The following is a 23,647-nucleotide window of genomic DNA, read 5'->3' as shown; positions in this document are numbered from 1 at the left end:
ATTAATTAAATTAAGAGAGAAGTAAACTATAACAAAGTGCCAAGGGCTGTATGATCTAGGCCAAATTCAAATGAACAATTTGAGAGAATATTTTCTATGGCACCAAAGACATTAGAGCCTTTGAAAAGTATTTTCTCAACTGTAGGAGCTATAGGGTACTAACCGTGAAGTCTAATTTTTACATAGAAACACATCTGTATGAAAGAAATTGTTGTTGCGCTAAATTCATCTTTCGTAAATTCTGAGGGTTGTAGAAAGATTTTGCTTTGTGTCTCTTAAGATGTCCTTTGTACAAGCTTTCAACAAATCTTATGGCATTTCTGAGAAGTCAGTGAAAAGTGAATTACAAAACGAATAAAACCTCCATATGAATGCTATAAGAATTCCAGAAGACACATTTGGCTAATTCATACAATTTTACAATATGGTATTTAAGAAAATATCTTTCCAAGCTATTCCCCTAAAATAGCTCTGCATCATTTCCAGCAGCACTTTGGTGATATCCTTCCGAGTTGGCAGTGATGACTGATTGAATTCCTGGTTCCGTGAAAGCAGGCAAATTTAGCTGGTATTCTGAGGGGGAGCAAGGCTTCTCCCAGTACCCATAGCTGTCAGTAAATCTGTGCTATAATAGGGGCATATCAACATCTGAACTCATGCATGCAGCTTAATAATTGTGGCAGGGTGCAGGGTTTTTTTTGTGCAGCAATAAAGTCTCATTTTCTTTAGCTACTGAGGGCTGTAAAACAATGTGATGTATGTTTCCCACGACACTTCCAAACAGGAGAAATACTCGGCAGAGTAAAAGAAAAATCTGTGCACCAGTAGTCACAGGCTACCAGTCTGTATGTATTTCTTTTTATACATTAGCCTTGGCTGTGTCTGTGTAGGAAGGGAAAACAAATATGCATATAAGCAGTAGTGTAGACATTTGGACTCCTAAACATCGTTCTTCTGTGGCATGACGGGCTGCGCTTCTTCACAATATAATGAGACAGAAAATAACTTGATTGCTACCACCTTTCCCTTTGAACATTTATTTTTATTCTTAATAAATAAATTCAGTTATATTCAACACCATACGGCACCATACAGTACCCCTTGAGTGTATTATCAGCATCTGGGCAAGAAAAAAAATGAATGAGGCATATTAGACTTAGACATACCCAATACCCAGGCCAGCTTATCCCCAAACATTTGCTTAGCTACCACCTCACCTGTCAGTACCTGAACCTGACTGACTTTTCTACAAGCTCCACTTTGGCACATACCCAGAATGGTTTACTTTGGAAAGGTGATTCATTAGGTGCTTCTCTCTTGCATATAGTGTCTTGATACCCACAGAGGTGGTTCTTCCTACCTATTTCACCGTCATATCTGAAATTCACACGGAGGTAAATGTTCTCGTTTTAGCTGAGAAGTTCTCCAGAAAGAAACCAGTCCTTAACGCTTGTCTGCCAGCCAGCACATACTGCCCTGGCTGCTGGATGCACCGATTTTCTTCATCCTCTTTCTGAGGAACCCACATCTCCTGGTGCACATGCAGTTTAGAACTGTAATTCAAGTCTATGTAGTTTGCTATGGGAAGCATGTACTCAGAAGTTATGCTCAATGCTGTTCTGCTTCAGTCCTCTTGAATTATGCATTGGCATTTTGGAGCAGGAGTTCAAAGCATGGAACATCAGACTTTGGCACGTATGCAAGCAAAGACAGACATATTTTTATGCATGCTTCATTGGCATGCATGCAAAGGCCAGTGTGTGTGCTCAAGCCCTGATTTCCTTGAGGAAATACATATGCACTTAAAAAACTGCTTCGTTACTCATTCTGAAATGTTGAATAGAGAGGGAAGGGAGCAGGAAATAGGTTGCTAGTAGAACAAGAAAATGTGGAAAAATAAAAAAGGTTCGAAATAGACTTGAAATGGTTGCATTACACAGCATAATTAGCACTCAGTTGTATTTTTGACCTGTGGTACTGGAACACAGCAAGTTATTCAATACATGCTTTTGGAGTATAAACAGAGTTTGTCTGGGTTAGAGTTCAGTTCACTTCTTGTGAAAGTACAGCACTGACCCAGCGTCCTGGGGATTAAGAGAAGCTGAAGATTTCATTTAGCTTGACATAACTCGTATCAGATGAACCAATATGAGCTACACTGCAATATTTAGGCCAGTGCAGTTTGTCCTTTATTCTGCAATGCACATTACTGAGAAAGAGCAACACCATCAAACTGTTCACAGCGTTGCTGGCCAGACCTCTCCATCTTCTGCTTATGGAAGGGCTATGAGGGGAAAGGAAAGAGAGGATTGACTCTTTGTACCAGACAACTTCTTTCTCTACTTCACAAAGGAAATACACTTTGCATTTCACTTATAATTCTAGCTCGCTGTATTGAATGATTATGTGCCTTGGGTACCTGTTCAGTTACAATAACATGCATTTTACAACCTAGCCCGTACTCTTCAAGACATGAAGTTATTATAAAGAATAAAAATAAATAAATTTTTAAAAAGTCTACAAAAAACCACTGTCCAGGCCAATTGCATACTGGGAAGTTAAATTTTTTAGGTAGGTCCAGAAAAGTCAGTACTGTGCTTATCACAGTCAGTGATGATGTAAAATTCCTAGTTCTACTCCAAACTGAGGGAAAGCTTGAAAAGAATTTTTACTGCCAGGAACCTCTCAAGAAACAGATAATTTTTTAGACTGTACTTCTATAATCGATAGCCAGGGCTGAGTTTGGTTTTGAATTTGTTAAACCAAGTCACTCATGGCAAACTGAATACACACTGCTGGCCCTCATTTGACAACAAAACATTAATTTTGTCCTCCCACACTTAGGAAGGGCCAAACCATATGTCTCTGGCTTCTTCACCTCCTCACAACAGCACTTTCTTGGACCATAAGCTTTGACCAAGTTGATCAACCACTTAGCATCTATCACCCAGCATATTATACACTACAAGAGGTTATACACAACATGGACCAGAAGCTTGAGCAGATTTTTGTCATTGGCAGTGGCTGCAGACAATACCTCATGGCAGACAGGGTCATAACCTCAATGTTGCAGTCTCTATCATGCAGAAATGCCATTTCTGGAGAAGAAAGGCTGTGATGCCTCGTTTTCCTCTACACTACTACAATTAGTAGTAAGTACAGAGCATCCATGGGCAATGGGCCATCTTCAACAAACTATGCCAAGCACCTGGCATTAATTTACCTACAACGTCTCTATGCTACCATCCTAGCATTCAAGAACATAGCCATCACCCTCTGAAGTCTGGACAACCTAACCCTAGACAAAGTTACTTGAAAAGCACTTAGAGGTGGGGAAATTCAGAGCTGGTGTGGTATGTCACCAGTCACATGCTCCCACCACATGTGTCATCCATAGCGTTGCTCACTTGGTGTGATCTCGTGAACTTTGCAGAAGTCTGAGATGCTGGTCTAAGCATATGAACCTTCTGTTTGCTCAGTGGAGGTCATGGTTATGTAAATAGAAAAAGGCTGTCACTGCAGCCTAATGCAGACCCTGGTGGGTAACAGGTTTGCATTAAATTTTTAGAAAACAGGGCATCTTTGATTCAGAGAAGTCCAATATACAGGTATTGATCTGCACTGTAGGCAGTGCTGCTTATTCCCTGCTGTCTCTGGGGAATATCAGCCCATAATATATTTTTTTATATATGCCCATAAATTTCACAGCATGATCATGGAGCTTACACTGGTCTGCTTTGCTATGAGATCACAGACTTCATTTATTCACCTAAATACAACATTCCTAAATCCTGTGCACATTAAGCCAGCATGCAGTGCACTGCATAGCTCCTGCTAAAGCATGAACTCTGCTAACAGGGCTATCACTGGAAACAGTGGGCCTCATCTCACTGTGAAAGTCCATACATACTCGCATTGTCCACACATGCAATGGCCATCATGCATATTATCTCAGCCCTATTTCTGCCTGTCAGGCTGAAAATATCACACCCTTCTCTTGAACACCTCTTGCTCTTTCAAAAATCACCAAAAAATTCTCCCCAGACTTTCTGTCTCTGTGTCCCTTGTATACAGTGCTTGAGCTGTCACTTGGCACATGATGACCAGAGATCAGGCTGGACTTTCCTACTGATTCTTAAAATAAAAATTCTGTTGTAAAGGAAAGCAGCTCTTCATCAGCCCTCTCTTGCTACTGCTCTTCCCTCACTCTTTGAGAAAAGCACTCCTCATGGGGCTTTCTGAGAAATTTCTCTGCTGGTGTCCAAGTTCCCAGACGCCCTGCATGCCACACTCCGGCACAGCTGTGGCCAAAGGGTGAACAAGAACCAAGGGAACTTAGATCAGAAACACAGTACATTAAATAAACAAGATACACTTCCAAAGTGTAATGAAAAAATAACCTGGACAGAAACACAAAGGACACAAAGCCAATGCAACATCACAGCAAGGAAAAGTAACAAAAACAAAATAAGGCCCATTGAGGCCAACACATTCCCTAGAAAACAAAATAAGGATAGTGTGTATTTGGGTGAGCACAGTTGCGGCCGTCTTCAGCAAATACCCTAAAGTTAAAGTGCCAGGGCTTCACTTCTTCACTATCTTCACTTCATCCACTCCAAAATATTGAGGATAGGGTGGGATTATCTAAAAAGCTTTTCCAGAAGTCTAAGATAAATCCTAAATGTTCAGTGAAAGAAAGCAAAAACCATAAAACCTAGTGGTGTGAGTAATCCATCTAGTGGTGTGAGGACCTGAATTTTTCTGTAGGATACTTTGCCAGAATCTTTCCCCAGTAGATGTTTCCATTCCATCACTCAACAGTGGCAAAAGTAAAGATGACTTTTCCTGTTGACTCCAACCAAACCTGGCTTCTTTCCATTTCCAAGTGGTAGGGACAGCTTCCTGGGATATAAGGAGCAGGAGCTGCCATATTGTATGCTGCCCATAATTGTGTTAACAAATTAATTCCCAAAAGAGTTTTGTAAGCTTAGTCTGGCACTGAAGACTCTCAAGACTCTGCAGACCCCCTACAGTGCCGTTTTGCCAGTGCTCGTCTTACTGCAGACATTGTCCTTGCCCTGGCTGACTGGGCCATAACTCTTTTCTCTTTGTCTTGCACCTGTACATGTTACATGTACAATCCTGAGCTTATGAAGTGCATGTTTTTTACAAATGGGATGAGCCGAAATTTGTCTGTGGAGAAAAAAAAAAAAAAAAAAAGCCATTTATTCCTGGAATCTGCAATGCAGTTGTTTTCCAAATGTGTGACTGCATTCAGATACATCAATAATTCTCTGGGTCCATAACGAGCAAGAAATAAAGACCTTCTCCCATCAGAAGCCAGCAATTTGGAAACTCATTTTCAAAGAGTGTGGCAGGGAATGTCACAGTTGAGCCTGTGCAGCTTAGTGTGCAGACTGCCTGCCATATTGAGGCTTGCAGTCTGACTGCCCAAAGGGAAATCCCACCAGTGCCATCTGAAATCCCACTAGTGCCATCCCATACTTGTGCAGTCCTTGCCTTGAGAGAGCACTGTGTCCTGGAGCAGAAGATGGACTTCTCTGAAACACAAAGCTGGGCTGTGGAGGAAGAGCTGAGAGGAAGGGAACACCCATGCTTTGCAATTAACAATTGATGTCAAGTGTTGATGCAAACCTGAGACTTCATGGCTTTATTTCAGGGAGAGGGAGGGCCACATCATTTAGTTTTGTTTTAATTCCAAAATAACAGCACTGCCACCAGTCCTCCTGGTAAAAGATTTTCCTGGCTGTATCTGTAAACCGCCCATGCAAGTGCACACATTCTAGTTGTTCAGTAACATTATGGGCCATGACAAAGTCAGTTCAAACTGGAAGTCTGGCTTGCCTGCACCATTTCATTAAACCAGTATGCCAAGCATGAAGTTACTGACGTTCTCAGAAGTCTTGGCTGAGAGAAGATGCAATGTACTGCAGTGATCTCAGGTCCTGGCTGCTTGGAAATACCTTCTTCTGCTGTTTCGTGTGTCCTACCTCCCACATCAGGATTCCCCTAGGCAGAGTCCATGAGGGCCTGGCTCATCCTCTTGCAGCCCCAATGCAGTACCACACAACCATTTATAGCACATCCTCTCCAGACCTATACGAGAAGTACTTTTGATTCTATCCAGCCACACCTTCAGGAAACACTCTGTGTTATTTTTCTGTATTTGGTAGAAAACTGAACAAACCAGAATTTGTCCCTGGAAAGATAAAGACAAGCTAATAAATGTATACAAGTCAAAAAAACATTTAACGCTGCAAACAAGAACTGTTTCCAAATGGATTGTCGTGATCTTTCATGTCTATATCAGCAGGACAAAGTGTACAAAAACCAAATTTTGGTCTGTGATGGAACTTCATTTCTCAAACTATCACATAGTGGAAGTGCTCAAATATCAAATACAATTCTTTGCACAACCATATATGAGGGCAATATAATACCACCTTCAATTTAACAGCAACTTTGAGCTGCTCATTCTTAGAGCTGTTTAGAATTTTCTTGCCTTGCGTGACCCTCTGCCAAATCTTTTATGAAGCTACAGCTTTGATGATCAGATAGGAAGAGCTCTGTTAAGATTGACTGAAGAGATGAAAGACAAACTTTGGCTGTTTCCCTCATCTTCATTTTGTCTTTTCCAAGAGGCAAAAAGCAGCATCTTGCCCTTTGACTACACCTTTTCCAGAAAAAAGCCCTACCTGTGCTTAGTGAAAAGTAGCTCTTAGATTTATATGACATAGAATTTTGAGAATTTTTCATCACACTTTCACACATAATTGCCACTAAGCCAGGTTGTTTAAAAAGTGTAAAACATCACTAATAAGGTTTCCATGTATTGCTTAATATTCTATACATTTGGGACAGAAGTACACATTAGTGAAGAAATGAGATCATAAATTCTATATTCCTATATGATCAGTTTCTGGGCTGCAAACACACATTGCCAGGCCATGTTGAGCTTCTCGTCAATCAAGATCCTCATATCCTTCTCCTCAGGGCTGCTCTCAATCCATTCTCTGTCCAGTCTGTGTTTGTGCTTGGAATTGCCTCGACCCATTTGCAGGACATTGCACCTGGCCTCGTTGAACTTCATAATGATTGCATGGGCCCACCTTTCAAGCCTGTCAGGGTCCCTCTGGATGGCATCCCTGCCCTCCAGCATATTGACCACACCACACAGCTTAGTGTTGTTGGCAAACTTGCTGAGGATGTGCTCAATCCCATTTTCCATGTCTCTGACAAAGAAGTTTAACAGCGCCAGTCCCAGTACTGACCCCTGAGGAATTCCACTTATCACTGGTCTCTACTTGGACATCAAGCCATTGACCACAACACTTTGAGTGGAACCATCCAGCCAATTTCTTATCCACCGACTGGTCCATCTGTCAAATCCATGTCTATCCTGTTTAGGGGCAAGGGTGTTGTGCAGCACAGCGTCAAATGCTTTGCACAAGTCCAGGTAGATGACATCAGTTGCTCTTCTCTTATCCACCAATGCTGTAACCCCATCAAAGAAGGCCACCAAATCTGTTAGGCACAATTTGCCCTTAGTGAAGCCATGTTGGCTGTCACTAATCATCTCCTTATTTTCCATGTGCCTTAGCATAGTTTCCAGGAGAATCAGCTCGATGATCTTCCAGATGCAGAGGTGAGACTGACTAGCCTGTAGTTCCTTGGGTCTTCCTTTTTTCCCTTTTTAAAAATGGGGTTATGTTTCACCTTTTCCATCAGGGGGAACTTCACCAGACTGCCACGACTTTTCAAATATGATGGACAGTGGCTTAGCCACTTCATTGGCCACTTCCCTCAGGACCCACAGATGCACCTCCTCAGGTTCCATGGACTGATGAAAAAACTGCCTGCACTCCAGAATCCCTTACTACTGTTCCCAGGGCTCTGTAATCCTTCTTGATGCTCCTCAGATTGCTCCTGGCTGGATCACTGCTGCTCACATGAAACAACAGCAGGGGATAACAGTCAGTGGACTGTATGAGGCTTGGTAGTCTCTCAGTGACATTCCCTGATATGAGCCCCTGCCAGGCAGCACACCTCTCTAGAGAGGGCATCAGGTCGGCAAATGGGTGCCTCCATACCCTTCAGAAGAGAATCACCTCCTGCTACCACCCGTCACCTTTTCTTAGTTGTGCTGGTTGTTATATGGGGAGCATGTAAGGCTGCCCTAGCTCCAGCAACATTCCTGATGTGAAGGGTCTTTCCTCTTCAGTCTGCAGACCAGTAAAGTAGTTCTGTAAGGGCGCCTCAGGCCTCGGGAGAAGTCTTCCTCCTGCAGGTCCTTGCTGTTACAAGCTTCCATTCTTCCGCATTATCAGCCCCCTCCCTTCTGTGTGTGCTGGTGGGGGAGGTTTTGGCTAATTGGCTGTGGGCTGCAGGTCTCCTGCAGACTGTGCTTAGAGCCAGCTGCTAACTCCTTCTCAGCCTCCTTGATGTTACACAGCCTTCTCAATGCCTCCTGCAGCTCAGCCACCTGCTGCAGAAGCTCCTCCACCCGGGCACACCTTTTGCAGGCAGGTCTGCTGCCTGTCCCTGCCCCAGGTGAGAGGTATGGGCACTCCTTGCAGCCTGAGCTCTTCGCTGCAGCCTCTCCCTTCAGCAGCTCCATCTGGGTAGAGGCATCAGCCACTGCTGGGGTAGATGGTGCAGACTCCCCAGCCAGTCTCAGACAGGTGCCCACCATTCAATTTGTCAGGGTCAGGTAGGATGAGTGCCCTTGACCTGTGCGGGTGGGCCCAGAATAGTGCCCAGTTGCTGGGTTATATGGACTTCAAGTCTCTCCACTCGGCCAGTGGAACTTCCCTCCTTCACAGCAGCACCCTCCCTCCACCAACTGCTGTGCCAGGCACTGAGCGCAGCGCTCCATGGTGATGCCCTTTGGGGGGGGTTGGCCGCCATTCTTCCTGGCCCTGCCCATGCCTCATCAGCCGCTCTTGTGCTAGCTGCTGGGTCCTGGTGCTCACCTGGGGTCTCCCCGGCTTACAACCCACCCCCACTTCCATGCATCGTGATCCTCCACTCAGCTGCGGAATGTGCCTGCACCGGAGCTGATTGCCTCAGTGATCAATTGCAGTGGTTTATAATGTCAGTTTTTCATGAATGTGCCAAGATAGTTAAAAACACCCTGTGAAAACAAATATAGAAAGGGAGGAAAAAAATTTACTGCTCTTGATATTTAAAATGCTTTCCAGTCCTCAGGAAAGAAAGGTCATCCATCAAGTTAAATACTCTCCATAATTTTTAATCCCAGAATCAACACTGGCCAAACATACCATTGCACAGTGAACAATAACTATGAAGAACAATGCTACTGCAGATGTTCATATGCAAATGCCAAAGCTTTTTATTTCACTTATTTTAATTAAGAAGGGTTCTGTTATTAAATCTGTCAAAAATAGCAACTCTAAAACCATTTAAAATAAAATATTTACTCTGCCTGTTGCTTGGTGTCAGTACCACTTCTGCAATTACACAAGTGTAAGGGACAGATGCTCTGCTGTTGGAAAGTGGCTGGGTTCTCTGGAGCAGCATGGATTCAAGCTGGCCACTGCTCTTCTGCCCTGGCAGGACAGTGCTCTGAAAGGAGAAAGAGCAGCGACTCGGGAGCTCTGCCTTTATCAGCAGCTACTGCAGTGCAACAGGGTAGTGCAGTGCTATAGGGTGACACAGTTCGTGCTGAGGACCATGGTGTTTGTGTCTTGTGGGCTTAACCAAGTATCTATTCAAAATTGCAGCTCGCTAGGTGAGATACCAGAGAGCAGCTTCCACTTCAGTTGCACCCAGAAGAAATCCCACTTGTGTACCGCAAGATTAATCCATGCTGTGAACCAAAAGACAGGTGGAGAGAGAACTGGGAGATCCACTTCAGAGGTGTGCTACTGAAGTGAACTGCTAATACATACACTTTAGAAGTCACATGCAACACATATCTAGAAATATTTGGAAAATAAGTTACACTGGATCTCTTTTGGTAAAATACAGTGCTTGTTCCCCTGATGGGGACAAATATGTGGTAGAGATATGGAATAATACCACTGCCAGATTTCAGTGCCACACTACCCATGGCATGTTCTGCAGCCATAAAGAGGTGGGAAAAAGTAGATTAATGTAGATTATCACCAAAAAGACTTAATCATCTGAAGTACCAATAAGAAGAAAATAGGTTTTAATTCAAACTTTGAATTGCATTACCTTTTTAAAACTTGTCATCACAATAATGTATTTCTGACTTCTATCCTACAGAAGAAAATAATGGGTAAGTAATTCAGTATTTGCCAGCAACTGCCAATTCCAAAATACCTGTTGTGAAATTGCAAGTTCTGAAATGCTCTCTGTTTCAAAAAGGCAATAGCGAATGGAACTCTATGCTGGGACTGGTTCATAAACGCTTGTCAATAGCAGATACTGCACATTTTGAGAAACTTGCATTTCATGTTACGTCTTCTAGTCTATCCTTGTCATTCTGCCTGGTGAGCTGAAGAAACCAGGCACTGCAGAGTATAAAGGATGCTTTGAGTTTTGCAAAACTGGAATTTTTTATTCTGCATTTTTATACATACATTTTAGTTAGAAAAATGAAAAACATTTTTGTGAATGCGAACAGCACTAGTTTATTTTTTCCTGTTATATCAGTTTGTCAAAGAAAGGATGTTACCTTTCCCATAAACCTTGCTTTACTTCTGTTCTTTGACTGTGATCGTTGCAATTATATTAGAGTCTATCAATATGATTCCAGAGCTATTTTGGATTTTTGCACAAAGATTGGTATAAAGTCTGAAATTACATTTATGTTAATGCACAGAGGAAACATTTTACTGTGTTTCATGTAACAAAATGAATAAGATTAGGTAATGTAATCACATGGTGAAATATTAGAATTCCAGAGACCATCACTTTTTTTATTATAGGTAGAAGCATCTTTGAATTTCCTTTTGCCACACCATTAATTTACTAAAATGAAAGTGTTATCTATTTCAAACAGCAGCTCATTTAAATTAAACTCATCAGCCATAAGCTTTAAGTTTCAAATGTTATTTCCTATCTACAACACAAAAAAGGAAAAATAGTTTAAGAAGGTTCATGGTCTTGCTTGCAAAAAAAAAATTCAATCAATACCTATCATACACAAGGTAGTATAGGACTCACATGAGTTATAACCAAGTAACTCAATGTTCAGCTTCCAAAGTTAGAAGTTAATTGCTTAACTCCAGCAGAAATCATTCTGAAACCCTCCCCCCACATTTCTATATAAGGTAAAGGGAAGCAATTTTTCTGGTTACCTTCAGATGAATATATCACTTACTCTATCAACAGAATGGGGGGTGGAAGACAGCTGGCTCGACAATCAACAGAAACAAGATCTTCAAAAATGTTTTCAGAGCATCACATGTGCCTTAGGATAGACCTGCTTGGCAATTTTTCAGTGAAAATGGTTTATGTTCAGACAAAGGCAGTACATCAATACATGGAATTTACCCCTGTAAAAGGGCTGACTCCTGTAACATGAGGGAAGCTGTGTCAGAATTGGGCATTCCTGCCCCTCATTGTGGTCAATGAGCCAGGAATTAGGGCAGTGTCTCAGCTGCATGAGATGAGGCAAACGGCCCAGGGTCCAATACCTGTTCTGTGTGAATCAGACCAGGCTTTTGAATACCAGCCTTAAAGGGACCAGATGCATGCCATAATAGCCAGGCTTTTGGTTGCTACATGGTCCTATTTGTTCAGACTCTGTAGTTGGAGCTGCTCTACTTTGTATAAATAAGTCAACATTAGTACAGCTTTCTGGACACAGATTTCCCACACCCAACTAAGTATATTAATGGCTAGTTCTTAAACTTTTATGTTATTCTCAGTCCTTGGTAAGAGTGAGTCAAGGTTTGCTGTTCACCAGAGCAGGAAGACATGGGAACATATGCCTAAAAAAATATACATAACAAGGACTTTGGCTTTTCATGTTTCTAGCATCCCCAGTAACTGTCACAGAAACTGGTTATGAGAAGAAAACATTCTTGGCTTCCTTTAATCAGTTATCATCAAGTAATTGGTAAAGTTTAAAATAATTGCAATGTAGAATGAGAAAAGCTTTTGGAATTGAAAAAAAACCCATACCTCTTTACATATAGAAGGCAACTCCCATTTCAAATGTATTTAGATGGTAATCAAAATGTTACTCTGAGCCTAAAATTAGGGTCTTCAGATCTATAACAGGAGCTAGAAGTATATCCCCACACCTTCCTGGTTTTACTGAACTGAAACATGTTATTGAATTCTGGTTTTAGAAACAAGCAAGAGTCAAAGTGTGGATTTAACACCACATTTTCAAGCCTATCTATGATCCAGGTTATCTGGATTTCTAGATAGTTGATTTAAGAGAAACTGATTTTCAGAAGACCCAATTAACAACATGTAAGTCAGAAAGGTGGTAAAAATCAGTGAATAATAAACCAATACTTTCATTAATGAATAACTTCATCATTATTTCCCAGTTATTGAATTTACTAGCATTGTCTGTATTCACAATGTGTTTCACAATTAATGAAACTTTAGCCCTGGTCAGTTTTACTACATAGGTAACAGTCTGAATGTTTTCTTCAGGATATTATAAACTCACATTTCTTTTCTGCATTTAAATTCAATTTTTTTCCTAAATCACATGTGAAGTGTACTACATTTGGCAAGAGCTAAGTGAACAACTGATCACTATTTTTTTCAACACAGATTATTTTTACAAATGGTTTAACTAAATTAAATTAAATTAAAAATATTATAAGGAACTCAGATTCAGCCAGAGACTTAACCACAGATTTTTTTGGGGTAGAAATCTACATGTGAGTTAACATATGTAATCTCTTATTATGGTCGACAGAAGTGTAGATTTAGATGCCTAAACATGTATGTCTGATGTGATTTGGGGCACCGTGGAGTACCTTGGTTGGCCTCCAGACCCTGCAAAAGGAGGTATCCTCTGTATCCTGTGTCATGCCTACCAGGCCTATGCACTTTTTCAATACCCTAAAGCATTTCAAATTGTAGTCAATACCTATCTTTAGGCACCCGCATCCCACCTTTATTCAGTCAGTGGAGCCTGGAAAATTATTGAGGTGACTGAATACAAGTTTCCATTCGAGGCAAACTGAAAGACCATCATTTGCATTGGTCAAAACTTCTCTGGCTGTAATATGAGCTGGCATGTTGACAGACGTAATCAAGACATAAATACTAGGCACCTGAATCCAGAGCTGAATCTCAAAACTGAAGTCAGTTTTCAATGTTTTAATTTCTTTCAAGAAAATAATGAAAAGCCTGCTTGAATTGGAAAACAAATACATTTTATTTAGGATCTGTCAAAACTCATCTTTGAATAAAATAATGGAAAAGTTCTATTTAGAAACTGTCAAATGAAAAATGTGACTGAATAGTTGGGGTTTATTTGCTTTTTAAACCAAATTTTGGAAAACTGAAATGATTTTGCAAAGCATTTTAATGTTGCAGAGTCTTAAAATTCACAATTTTTTGGTAAAAACAAGAACCAAACCCATAAAATGAGATCCATACAGCAGCGAAGACACGAGGCTTATTCATGTGTTAGAAAACATGGAAGCACCTGAGAATGGTCACATAGGAATTAGGGCTTCTCCACACAAAGAGGTGGGATCAATAGCCCAACTGAAGTGTATCTACACCAATGCACGCAGCATGGGCAACAAACGTGAGGACCTAGAAGCCATTGTGCAGCAGGAAAACTATGACACAGTTGCCATCATGGAAACATGTCAGGATGACTTGCACAACCAGAGTGCTGCAGTGGATGGCTAGAAACTCTTCAGAAGGAATAGGCAAGGAAGGAGAGGCAGTGTGGTAGCTCTATATGTTAGAGCATGGTTTGGTTGTCTAGAGCGTAGTGATGGTGACGATAGGGTTGAGTGTTTATGGGTAAGAATCAGGGGGAAGGCCAACAAGGCAGATCTCCTGATGGGAGTTTGTTACAGACTTCCAACCAGAAAGAAGAGGCAGATGAAATATTTATTCTACAAGAAGCTAGGAGAAGTCTCAAAACTGGTAGCCCTTGTTCTTGTGGAGGACTTCAACTTACCAGATGTCTTCTGGAAATGCAATAGATCAGGGAGGAAACCGTCTAGGAGGTTCTTGGAGTGTGTGGAAGGCAACTGCCTGACACCGCTGTTGAGGGAGCCAGCTAGGGAAGGGCCCTGCTGGACCTGTTGTTTGCAAACTGAGAAGGACTTGTGGGTGATGTGATAGCTGGGGCCATCTGGGTCACAGTGATCACAAAATGATAGAGTTTTTGATTCTCAGAGAAGGAGTGGGGTCAGCAGAATGACCTCCTTGTACTTCTGGAGGGCAGACTTTGTCCTGTTCAGGAGACTGGTTGACAGAGTCCCTTGGGAGGCAGTCCTGAAGGGCAAAGGAGTCCAGGAAGGCTGGACATTCTTCAGGAACGAAATCTTAAAGGTGCAGGAACAGGCTGTTCCCAAGTGCCATGTGATTAACGGGCCGAGGCCAGTTGTATGAGGTTCAACAAAGCAGCGTCAGGTCCTACACCTGGGTCACAACAACCCCACACAATGCTACAGCCTGGGGCAGAGTGGCTGGAAAGCTGCCCGGTGGAAAAGGACCTGGGGTTCTTGGTTGACAGCTGGCTGAAAGCAGTGTGCCCAGGTGGCCAAGTAGACCAACAGCATCCTGGCTTGTATCACAGGGGTGTGGCCAGCAGGACAAGGGCAGTGATGATCCCCCTGTACTCGGCACTGATGAGGCCGCACCTCCAATACTGGGTTCAGTTTTGGGCCCCTCACTATGAGAAAGACATTGAGGTGCTGGAGCTTGTCCAGAGACGGGCAATGAGGCTGCTGAAGGGTCTGGAGCACAAGTCTCATGAGGAGCAGCTGAGGGACCTGGGGTTGTTTAGTCTGGAGAAAAGGAGGCTCAGGGGAGACATTACAGCCCTCTACAACTACCTGAAAGGAGGTTGCAGTGAGGTGAGGGTCAGTCTCTTCTCCCACGTAACAAGTGATAGTACAAAAGGCAATGGCCTCAAGTTGCACCTGGGGAGGTTCAGGTTGGATGTTAGGAAAAATGTCTTCACCAAAAGGGTTGTCCAAGCATTGGCAGAGGCTGCCCAGGGAAGTGGTGGAGTCACCATCCCTGGAGGTATTTAAAAGATGTGTGGATGTGGGCTTAGGGACATGGTTTAGTGGTGGACTTGGCAGTGCTAGGTTAATGGTTGGACTTGATGATCTTAAAGGTCTTTTACAACCTAAATGATTCTATTATTCTATGATTCTATGAGTTACAAAGCTTTAAGGATAAAAGTCGAGCCTGATTTTATCTATGTAGAACATACGGAACACTTTTTCCTTGCCCAGATGCTGTCATGTTGCTGCTCTTTAAACAAAGCTTTTGGCAAGAGTAGGTGGGAGGGCAGTACGGCATACACTTATATTCTCATGGCTTGTCATATAATGTATTATATCCACAACCAAAATTTAAAAATACAGTTCAAATTTAGAATAAGCTAATTGTTACAGTTTAATGGCTTTCTGTGTTCTGGATTAGATTAGTGGTATATTTTAGCTGTATAGTAGTTTGATGGAATAAGACATTTCTCATTTTTTCGATTTCATGAACCACGGTATCTATGGGATATAATGTTTCATTCATCAAGATGTTGTACCTTTTACAATTACATTTGTGCAAATCCTATCAAAGTAAAATATAATCATAATTGTCCTGAACTGCTCTTTAATGGTTTTTTTTTTTTCCAAAGCATTTGGAATAAATGCAAGCTCTTTCATCTAACAAATTGATTATATTTTGATTAAATGTAATTCCAAAACAACTCCAACACACCAGGAAAAAAAAGTTACAAAAGCTTTAATCTTGCCTCCTGAGCAATGCATTTTTATGTCAAAAATCTTCCAAGGAATATCAATCTTAACTTAGTAAGAAAAGGGCATTTGTAGACAGCAAGCTGAGCACAATCTGGGCATGTATGCTGGTAGTAAACAGGTACCAACAGTGTCCAGGGCTGTACTAACAGGACCATGGTCAGTAGATCAAGGGGAATTATTATTTCACTCTGCTCCACACTTATTAGACCATATCCAGAATATCACATCAAGTTTTCACTCCCCCCTACATAAAAAGCACCAATTAACTAAAGCAGAGGTCCCCAAGATGGTTGGGAACTGAAGCACTTGTCCTGTGGGGAAAGGCTGAGGGATGCGGGCAAGTTCAGCGTGGTGAAGGGGTGACTTTGGGAGCACATAACAATTGCCCCTGGTACCTCTGGGGAGGTTAGCGAGAAAATGGAACCAATCTCTTCACATGAGTGAGTGACAGGCAGACAACAGACAATGCATATGTTGCAAAAAGAGAGATTCAGACTGGATATAAGGAAAAACTATTTCCATGGAGTCCTGCCAGGCAATGGAAGAGGCAGCCCAGAGCAGCTGTGCAGTCTCCATCACTATAGGATTTGGAGGCCCAAACGGATAAAGATTCGAGCAACCTAGTGCCAATTCAGAGCTGACCCTGCTTTGAGTAGGAGACTAGAAACCTCCTGAGATCCTGCATTTCAGCCTGAACTATCCTATGCTCCTATATTCCTATGATATTTTCCCTCTAATAAAAGAATCCTAGTAGCTAAGCATGTAAGTTACACATCCTTAACATTTATGAAGGAAACATGATCTTATCATCCAACAAGCAATTCTACTTACTTATAGAAAAAATGTGAACAGTAATGGTGCTAGCCTCAAACAAAAAAAAATGTATCACAATTCCTCCCCAAAAAATCTATGCACTCAAAACAGAAGGGATTTTTTTTGTGTACAGGACTTCTAAATTTCAGCTGACATTGTTGCTCCAACTAAGACTTTACAAATGCAAGCACTCAAAACTTCACTTGACATTTATAGTAATTGCAATATATAATACTTTTTATACATAATTCAAGAAGAACTGATACCAACTGAAGAGTTGCCCAGGAAGAAGTTAATATGCATGGTTTTGCAGAAGTTGAGCCAGTTCAAGTATAAGGTTGATACATGTCTTCTTAGAAGACAAAGAAAAATCACATCCAAATTACTGTGATTTTGATGTCTTGGAAAGTTAATATTTCTAAGAATAGAACAGGCTTAAAAAGAAGAATGAGCAACTTATAAAGTTAGAAAGTTAAAGAAAGAAACTAATAGAGACTCACCAGAATACATGTAGGCCAGTGCTACTCTGATAACTAATGCCTAGTTCTGTGATAATACGAGTACTGTCACTTTTCCAGTGATAAACGAAGAGGAACTTCTGAGAAGCAAGGAGCACAAGAGAACTTAAGAATTGTTATGACTGAATTCACTAAGATGCCCAGATACATATTTGGCTAAACTTTGAGTTTGTCATGAAATGGTTATCTTTCTCAAACAGAAACTTCTCAGTATTTCAGAAAAAGCCCTGTGTTCTGTCCTGAGACTAATCTGCACTCCTTTCCAGCTTGTTTTAGTAAACAGAAATCAGAAAACAGATAAATCCTGGAAGAAACAGCAATATATAGGGAACTCAGCAAAGATGCAGTAAACCCAGACTGAAGCTTCTCCCCAGACCTCCCCCTCACTGAGAAGTGCAGGGGCTCACATTAACATTCATCCATGTGGATTTGATCACCATGCTACTGGCTACTCTGAAGAGACTGAATATCTCACTAGTTTTGATGAGAAATTCCTTCCCACAGATAAGACACATTTCTCAATGAAAGTTTAATCAAAAGTGATGCATTTCCAAATGTTCCCATTTTCAAAAAAAAAAAAAAAAAGGAAAAGTTTTGTTGCGGGATTCTCAACAAGGTGTAAGCAAAGGTCCCTCTCCTCCTGAAATAATTTGTTGTCCTTTACTTCCAGCCTTGGTCTTTTCAATTTCTAATGTACTAGTAAGTAAGACTCAGATGGGAAGATGTTCAGAATTTTCCTACTCGGTTCCATGTAACTGAACGTTAAAAAGAAGCAGCTCTCCTACCCTTTGCTTTTAGATGATGCTCTTACTCGGCATTTAGTACTCTTGTGGTCTGCTGTCATTATCCATCTCTTCCCTGTTTGGTCTTAGACCTGCTTCTTCCTCCTGACCTCTCTACTTGACCTGACTTCAGTTCTGCATGAATTTCAGTGTGGTCCATAACCTGCAATATGGCCTCCCTGGACCTAAGACTTGATAATGTTTTGCTGATCTAGGATTCATGCAAATAGCTAAGGACACCTTAGCAGGATCTAAGGCAGGGGCACTGCCCAGTACTGGGTGACACTGCATAGTTCAGGCAGTGGGGATTGACAGCAAGTGCAAAAAAGCATCAGTTTTCATTTCTTCTGGGGTATAATCAATGGCATTTGTTGCTTCTCCCGCAGTCTTCTCTTGTGGATCTCCTTTATAGCCATCTTGCAGAAAGTATTAAAGGGTCAATAATCAACATCCCACCTCTTACACCTATCCAAAAAGGTATTCTTTCACCAGAGCCAGGCTACAAGCTGAGGACAGCCCTTTTCTCTTGCCCAAGGAATATGTGAGCTGTCAGAACAACGGGGCACGTTTCAGTCAGGTTAGGTATCCACCCCGTTTACCTTCCAGAGACCCACATACTACATCAACTTTTGCTTTGAATCCACACTTATACTGAGCCCAAAATAGCTTAGGAAGTGCTAAAAAGACCCTGAATTTAAGAGACATTGTGCTGACCTAAATTGTATTAAACATCTCTTCTGTTTGGAATGAACTACTACCTTATCACAGGTGAAAACTGCTTAAAATCTCAGCTCCTGCTTAACTACTGTGCTGGCAATGTGTTCCTGCTGTGCTGACAGCTTGTCCCACCTAGGACCTTGCCATCAATTTCAATCAAAATAGGTCTGTTATGGGACCTCTTTAAAAATGAATTGTTTAAAAAAATTTCCAAGAGCTTTCTACTTATCACACTTTGTATTATAAAGCAATGATTTGTTAAGCCTGTTTTTGTAACACTAGGCCTGTTAACAACTGTTTAGTTTTAGTTCGCTTATTACTGAAAACCTTAACAAAATGTAGCAAATTGAAATCCTTCTTTAAGTTTTGGGTTGTTTTATAATGTAGTCACACCTGCTGCCAAAGTACAGTCCTATTAATGCTCATCCAGTTTGCTCAAGTCCCAAAAAGAATGATAAAACTGTGCCCTAATGAGCACACCTGTGTCATAAAGCCAAAAGGTTCCTGCAACAATCCAAAGCCCAGACCTTAGATGGCATCATCTATACCACGTCCATACAGTCAGACTTTGCAAATAGGATAATAATACCTTCTTTTCAGGAAGAGACACTGAAGCTGAATTCTGCCTCTCTGAGATCAAGGAGCTCTGTTTTTGTCCTTATGCTGGGAATTACCTTAATTGCAGCAAGTCATCTCACTGCAGATATCCAAATAGCATGAATCATCTTAAAAACTAAAATGATAAAACTGAGAAGGTAATGGCATTATAAAGTAGTGGTTCATGTCTCCTAAAAATGTTTAACCTGTCTCTGTTTCTGAACTGATCAGAAAACACAAAACTGAACATACTAAAATGGCTTGACAAGATGGACAGATAGTTAAAATATGTGAAATTTTTCCATGGTCCAGGGAAAGACCTTATGATACAACTTTATCTTGTGTCTTAAGCCAGGATCCTAAATCCATAGCTAGAGAATTATATTTAAATGGTCTGATTTTCTGGAGTACTGCAAGCTCCCCAAACCTGGTGTATGTCAAATTCAAGGGAAATTTTTATATATTTAGATGCTTAAAATAATGATATAGGAAATTAAGTCCAGATAGTTAAGGTATGAATACTTCAGCTATGACTCATTTTCTTGGAAGGGTAAAGCATTTTTCCTATGCATCTCTTTCTGAATACACATACCTAGATCTTAGTATCAGCTTCATTTATAGACCTGATCTTGCGACTGTGAGGCATAGCCTGCTATCACAAGACACATTACAGTTTAGAATGCTGCACTACAAAAGGTAAGCTTGCAACTTCTGACACTCATAAAGACAGCTTATTTGCCCACATAAAATAAGAAATAATCCAATCTAGTTTCTGATACAAAAGTCATATACATTTTAGCAATATTCTTATTGCTCAATATCAGAAAATAAGCCTTTAAGCAGAACAACAAGACAATAGAAAACCTCAATAAATGAATGGAAAAGGAACCCGTTGAAGTGGAAACAAAAAGCCACAGAAAGAAACATACACCAAGCACCAGAATTTTGCTTATTGAATAATGAGAAGATATGAACCAACACTGTGAAGAAAGACAAATAAAAATTGCAAGAGGGAAATTTTATCAAAGGTGAGGAAAGAAAGTGTTTAAGACTAATCAAATAGCATATTTGTCATTGTATGCTTCAGAAATCTATTTGTATGGATGCCATGGAGTTTATTAAATATGCAGGGAAAATTGTCCCCTACAACTAACGGAAAAAAATCCTATCAATACCTTAAAGAGTATTACAGTTTCATGGAATACTACTGGGCTTTTACCATTGATTTCAACAAGATGAAGGTCAGGTGCTTATTTCAATATACTTATGCGGATACTCTTTTTCACTCGGAAAAGTCAATCATCTTGATGGTTAAAGTGGATATCAAAAGCCATTGACCGCAACCGTTCACAAGCACAGAGGTTTCCTTCATTTTGCAACATCACCCAGATTGCTTAACCTATGCCTGAAATGAAGGTCCTAAACTAATTCTGCTTCTTTAGAAAATTATGAGATTTGGGGGCGCTTCCATGACATATCGCTGGCATCTCCAGTAATAAGAGTCATATTAGCACCACTTTATTTTTTTTTCTTAAGCATTATTGATGTGATTAGGAGTTCTAGTTTTAACTATGGGTATCAACAGACATTTTTCTCCAGGCCAGAAGAAAATCTACTGGGAGCTTTGAGGGCTCACAACTCCATTGCATTTAATAAAATAATTACAGTGTCACTAGAAAGTAAGTTTTGCTACAATAACAGTCTCAAAACTAGTTAAAGAAACACAAGCATGTTTCTGTCTTTAGTTCAGTGTTTATACAAATGCCTTTGCTTCACTGTGCCATTATCCAACAGTAGTGTATGCCATTACTGGAACATAAGCTCTCATTCCACTAATGTTATTGCTTAAAGAACGTATTAAGATGCTAGTTTTTTCATAAGGGAGATATCCATACATCTTCCACAAGTAATTACATTACCAGTAATCCTTTCAAAAGGCTGTCTTTGCTCAGTTGCTTTGCCAATAGCTCTAAGCTTGCTTATATGACAATCCTACTTACTCACAGTGGATGAATTGATAACAGATGAACCAGCTAATATGCTGGTGCTCTCTGATCCATGACAAATTGTAGAACTGAGACCCATCAAAAGAAACAAACTCTCTTACAAAGCCCGAAATAGTTTGGTTTTATTTATTACTGAAAACAGTAGAGATAGCAAAGAATTACTGACCCTGAAAACAGCATGTTTTCTTTTACACATTTTGCGAAGAATGATAATGATCAGGAAATGTAACCACTAACTTTTTAAAGAGCTCCATCATTCATGATGATATAAAAAAGCAGCCTCTATCTATAGTACAAGCATCTCTTTCATGAAGGATAAAAGCAGTGAGATGAAGATATGGAATACAGGCCATACCATGCAATACTCTAATTTGAAGACCTAACAATGCCAGCACATTCAGGCTAAGAAGTTTTGCTAAATACTCAAACACTGTCTGAATTAATTCTGAAAACTACTTCCCGTACTGTGAATGATGTCAAAACTATTAATGCGTGAAAACTGTTAACCTGAATACTAACACTGCACTTTTCTACTACAGAGTCTACTCCTTGCTCCTGAGATAGTGATTAAAAATAGCAAGTGTCACAGTATCTGTCAGTCAGTGGATACATAGATGATGCAGGAGGCACTGTGCAGAAGTGTTTTTGGACCATCAAGCAGCAGTACACAGAAAGGCTGTGAATAAATTAAACCAAAAATATAAGCCTCAGGCTGATGTGTTTGAACTTCACTGCAAACATTCTTCATACATATTTAATTGCTCCATTGAGACTGTGACTGTTCTGGAGATGTTCCAGGCATTATTTCCATTCCATTAGTACGCTTGCAGTATGTGTACTCCTTAACCCAAAATGATTGATTCCATAAATGTCTTCCCACTTACTGACCTGAACACTAATTGAGGTTGTGTACAGATTAAAAGAGAGTGTATGCTTGTTGAAACCAGCCAAAATATATTGTAGTCACTGAAATATCTTGTGGCACAAGAAGAAAGTGGTACTTCTAACTGAAGACACCAAAATGCTGCTTCTTAGAAACATCTCAAGCAGGAAGAGTTGGAAATTACACAATGGGTTGACAAACTCTGCTAAACAACACTTTAAACAGAAGTTTAATTCAAAGTACAAAGCTTCACCTTTCTGAAACATAACACAAACTTTGAAATATTATTATGATATACCAGACGCCCTTGTCTGTGCTTGTATTTTGTAAATTAATTTGCTTTGTGAGAAATCAAAACTTTTTTACATTCCATAAAAATAAAACTAAAGAAGTTCAGATAATTTTATCAATTCAGCTGCACACATGTGGAAAAGCTGAATATTTTTAAGGTCTTATTCCAAAAAAGATAATGCTGTAAAGTGTAAATTATTTTACTATGAACCAAATTATTTCCTGTTCAAGTTATTAAAGGTAAGTATGATTAAATTGTGGCAGCTCAAATCTTGAGTCAGCCACCCTGAGGAAATAATTCCAAGGACCTCCATAAGCACTGCCTTGCTTCTGGGTTAACCTGAAAACAATGGACAGTCTTAAACCCTTAGCACTTAAGACATTAAAACTAAAACCAGTTATATCACAGTTTGAATGAAAAATGAAATTAATGAATTATGAATTAAAACATTAATAATACGATACTTCATAACAAAGGTATGTCCATGCTGCATGAATATCATACTTTATGAATAAAGTTTATAAGTATGTATATAAGTTTATGAGTATGTTAGACTTCATGTGTCAGAATATTGCAGAGAAGCTAAGACAAGAAATCTGGGCCTGCCTTTGAGAGCTTCATCCTGAGAACTAATGCACTAAAAATGACATTGCCATTGCATGTGCTGTCTTCCTCCACATTCTCCATTTGAAATTTATTCAATTTAAAGATAATCGTTTCCTAGCTAAATTCCAGCTCTTTCAACTCAATATATAATTTAAAAGTCAAATAAGGTATTTCCAGCTTGTTTACTGTCATTGAAAATATGCCTCACTCTATTTCCTTGCCCAAGACCTATGCTTCCTGCGCTGTGCCAGTTGGCCTTGAGTATTTCAGTAAATGAGGTCAGGTCAAAGCATGCAGATGACTGGAAGCTGAGCATGTGTCAAGGGCCATTTTTTTACTGACGCACTAGTTTTGTGAGTGGCAAAAAAGCATTTGTAGATGAGGGATGTAGCACAGCTCCGTGCCATGTTTCTTTTTAAAATTACAATTCCACACAGTAACCTCCCTGGGAGAAAGAGTTCACTTGCTCTTGGGCTGTGCAGTGCTGGCATAATG

General features: G+C 40.4%; 1 protein-coding gene and 1 long non-coding RNA gene across 6 annotated transcripts in view; one reads left to right on the top strand and one right to left on the bottom strand.

Moving 5' to 3' along the window:
• The window catches only part of TMEM117 (transmembrane protein 117), a 234,682-nt gene that overhangs the window by 44,343 nt on the left and 166,692 nt on the right, over positions 1-23,647 (bottom strand). The window lies entirely within an intron of this gene.
• Positions 66-23,647, top strand: part of LOC308065402 — a 220,065-nt gene continuing 196,483 nt past the window's right edge. The window contains exon 1 of the long non-coding RNA XR_013928759.1: positions 66-15,292. This is a non-coding gene — a long non-coding RNA (uncharacterized lncRNA). The remainder of the gene's footprint in view (positions 15,293-23,647) is intronic.

The sequence above is a fragment of the Falco punctatus genome (assembly GCF_963210335.1).
Source record: "Falco punctatus genome assembly, chromosome: 6".
In the NCBI taxonomy this organism is placed as follows: Eukaryota; Metazoa; Chordata; class Aves; order Falconiformes; family Falconidae; genus Falco; species Falco punctatus.
This window is presented reverse-complemented; position numbering and strand designations above follow the sequence as displayed.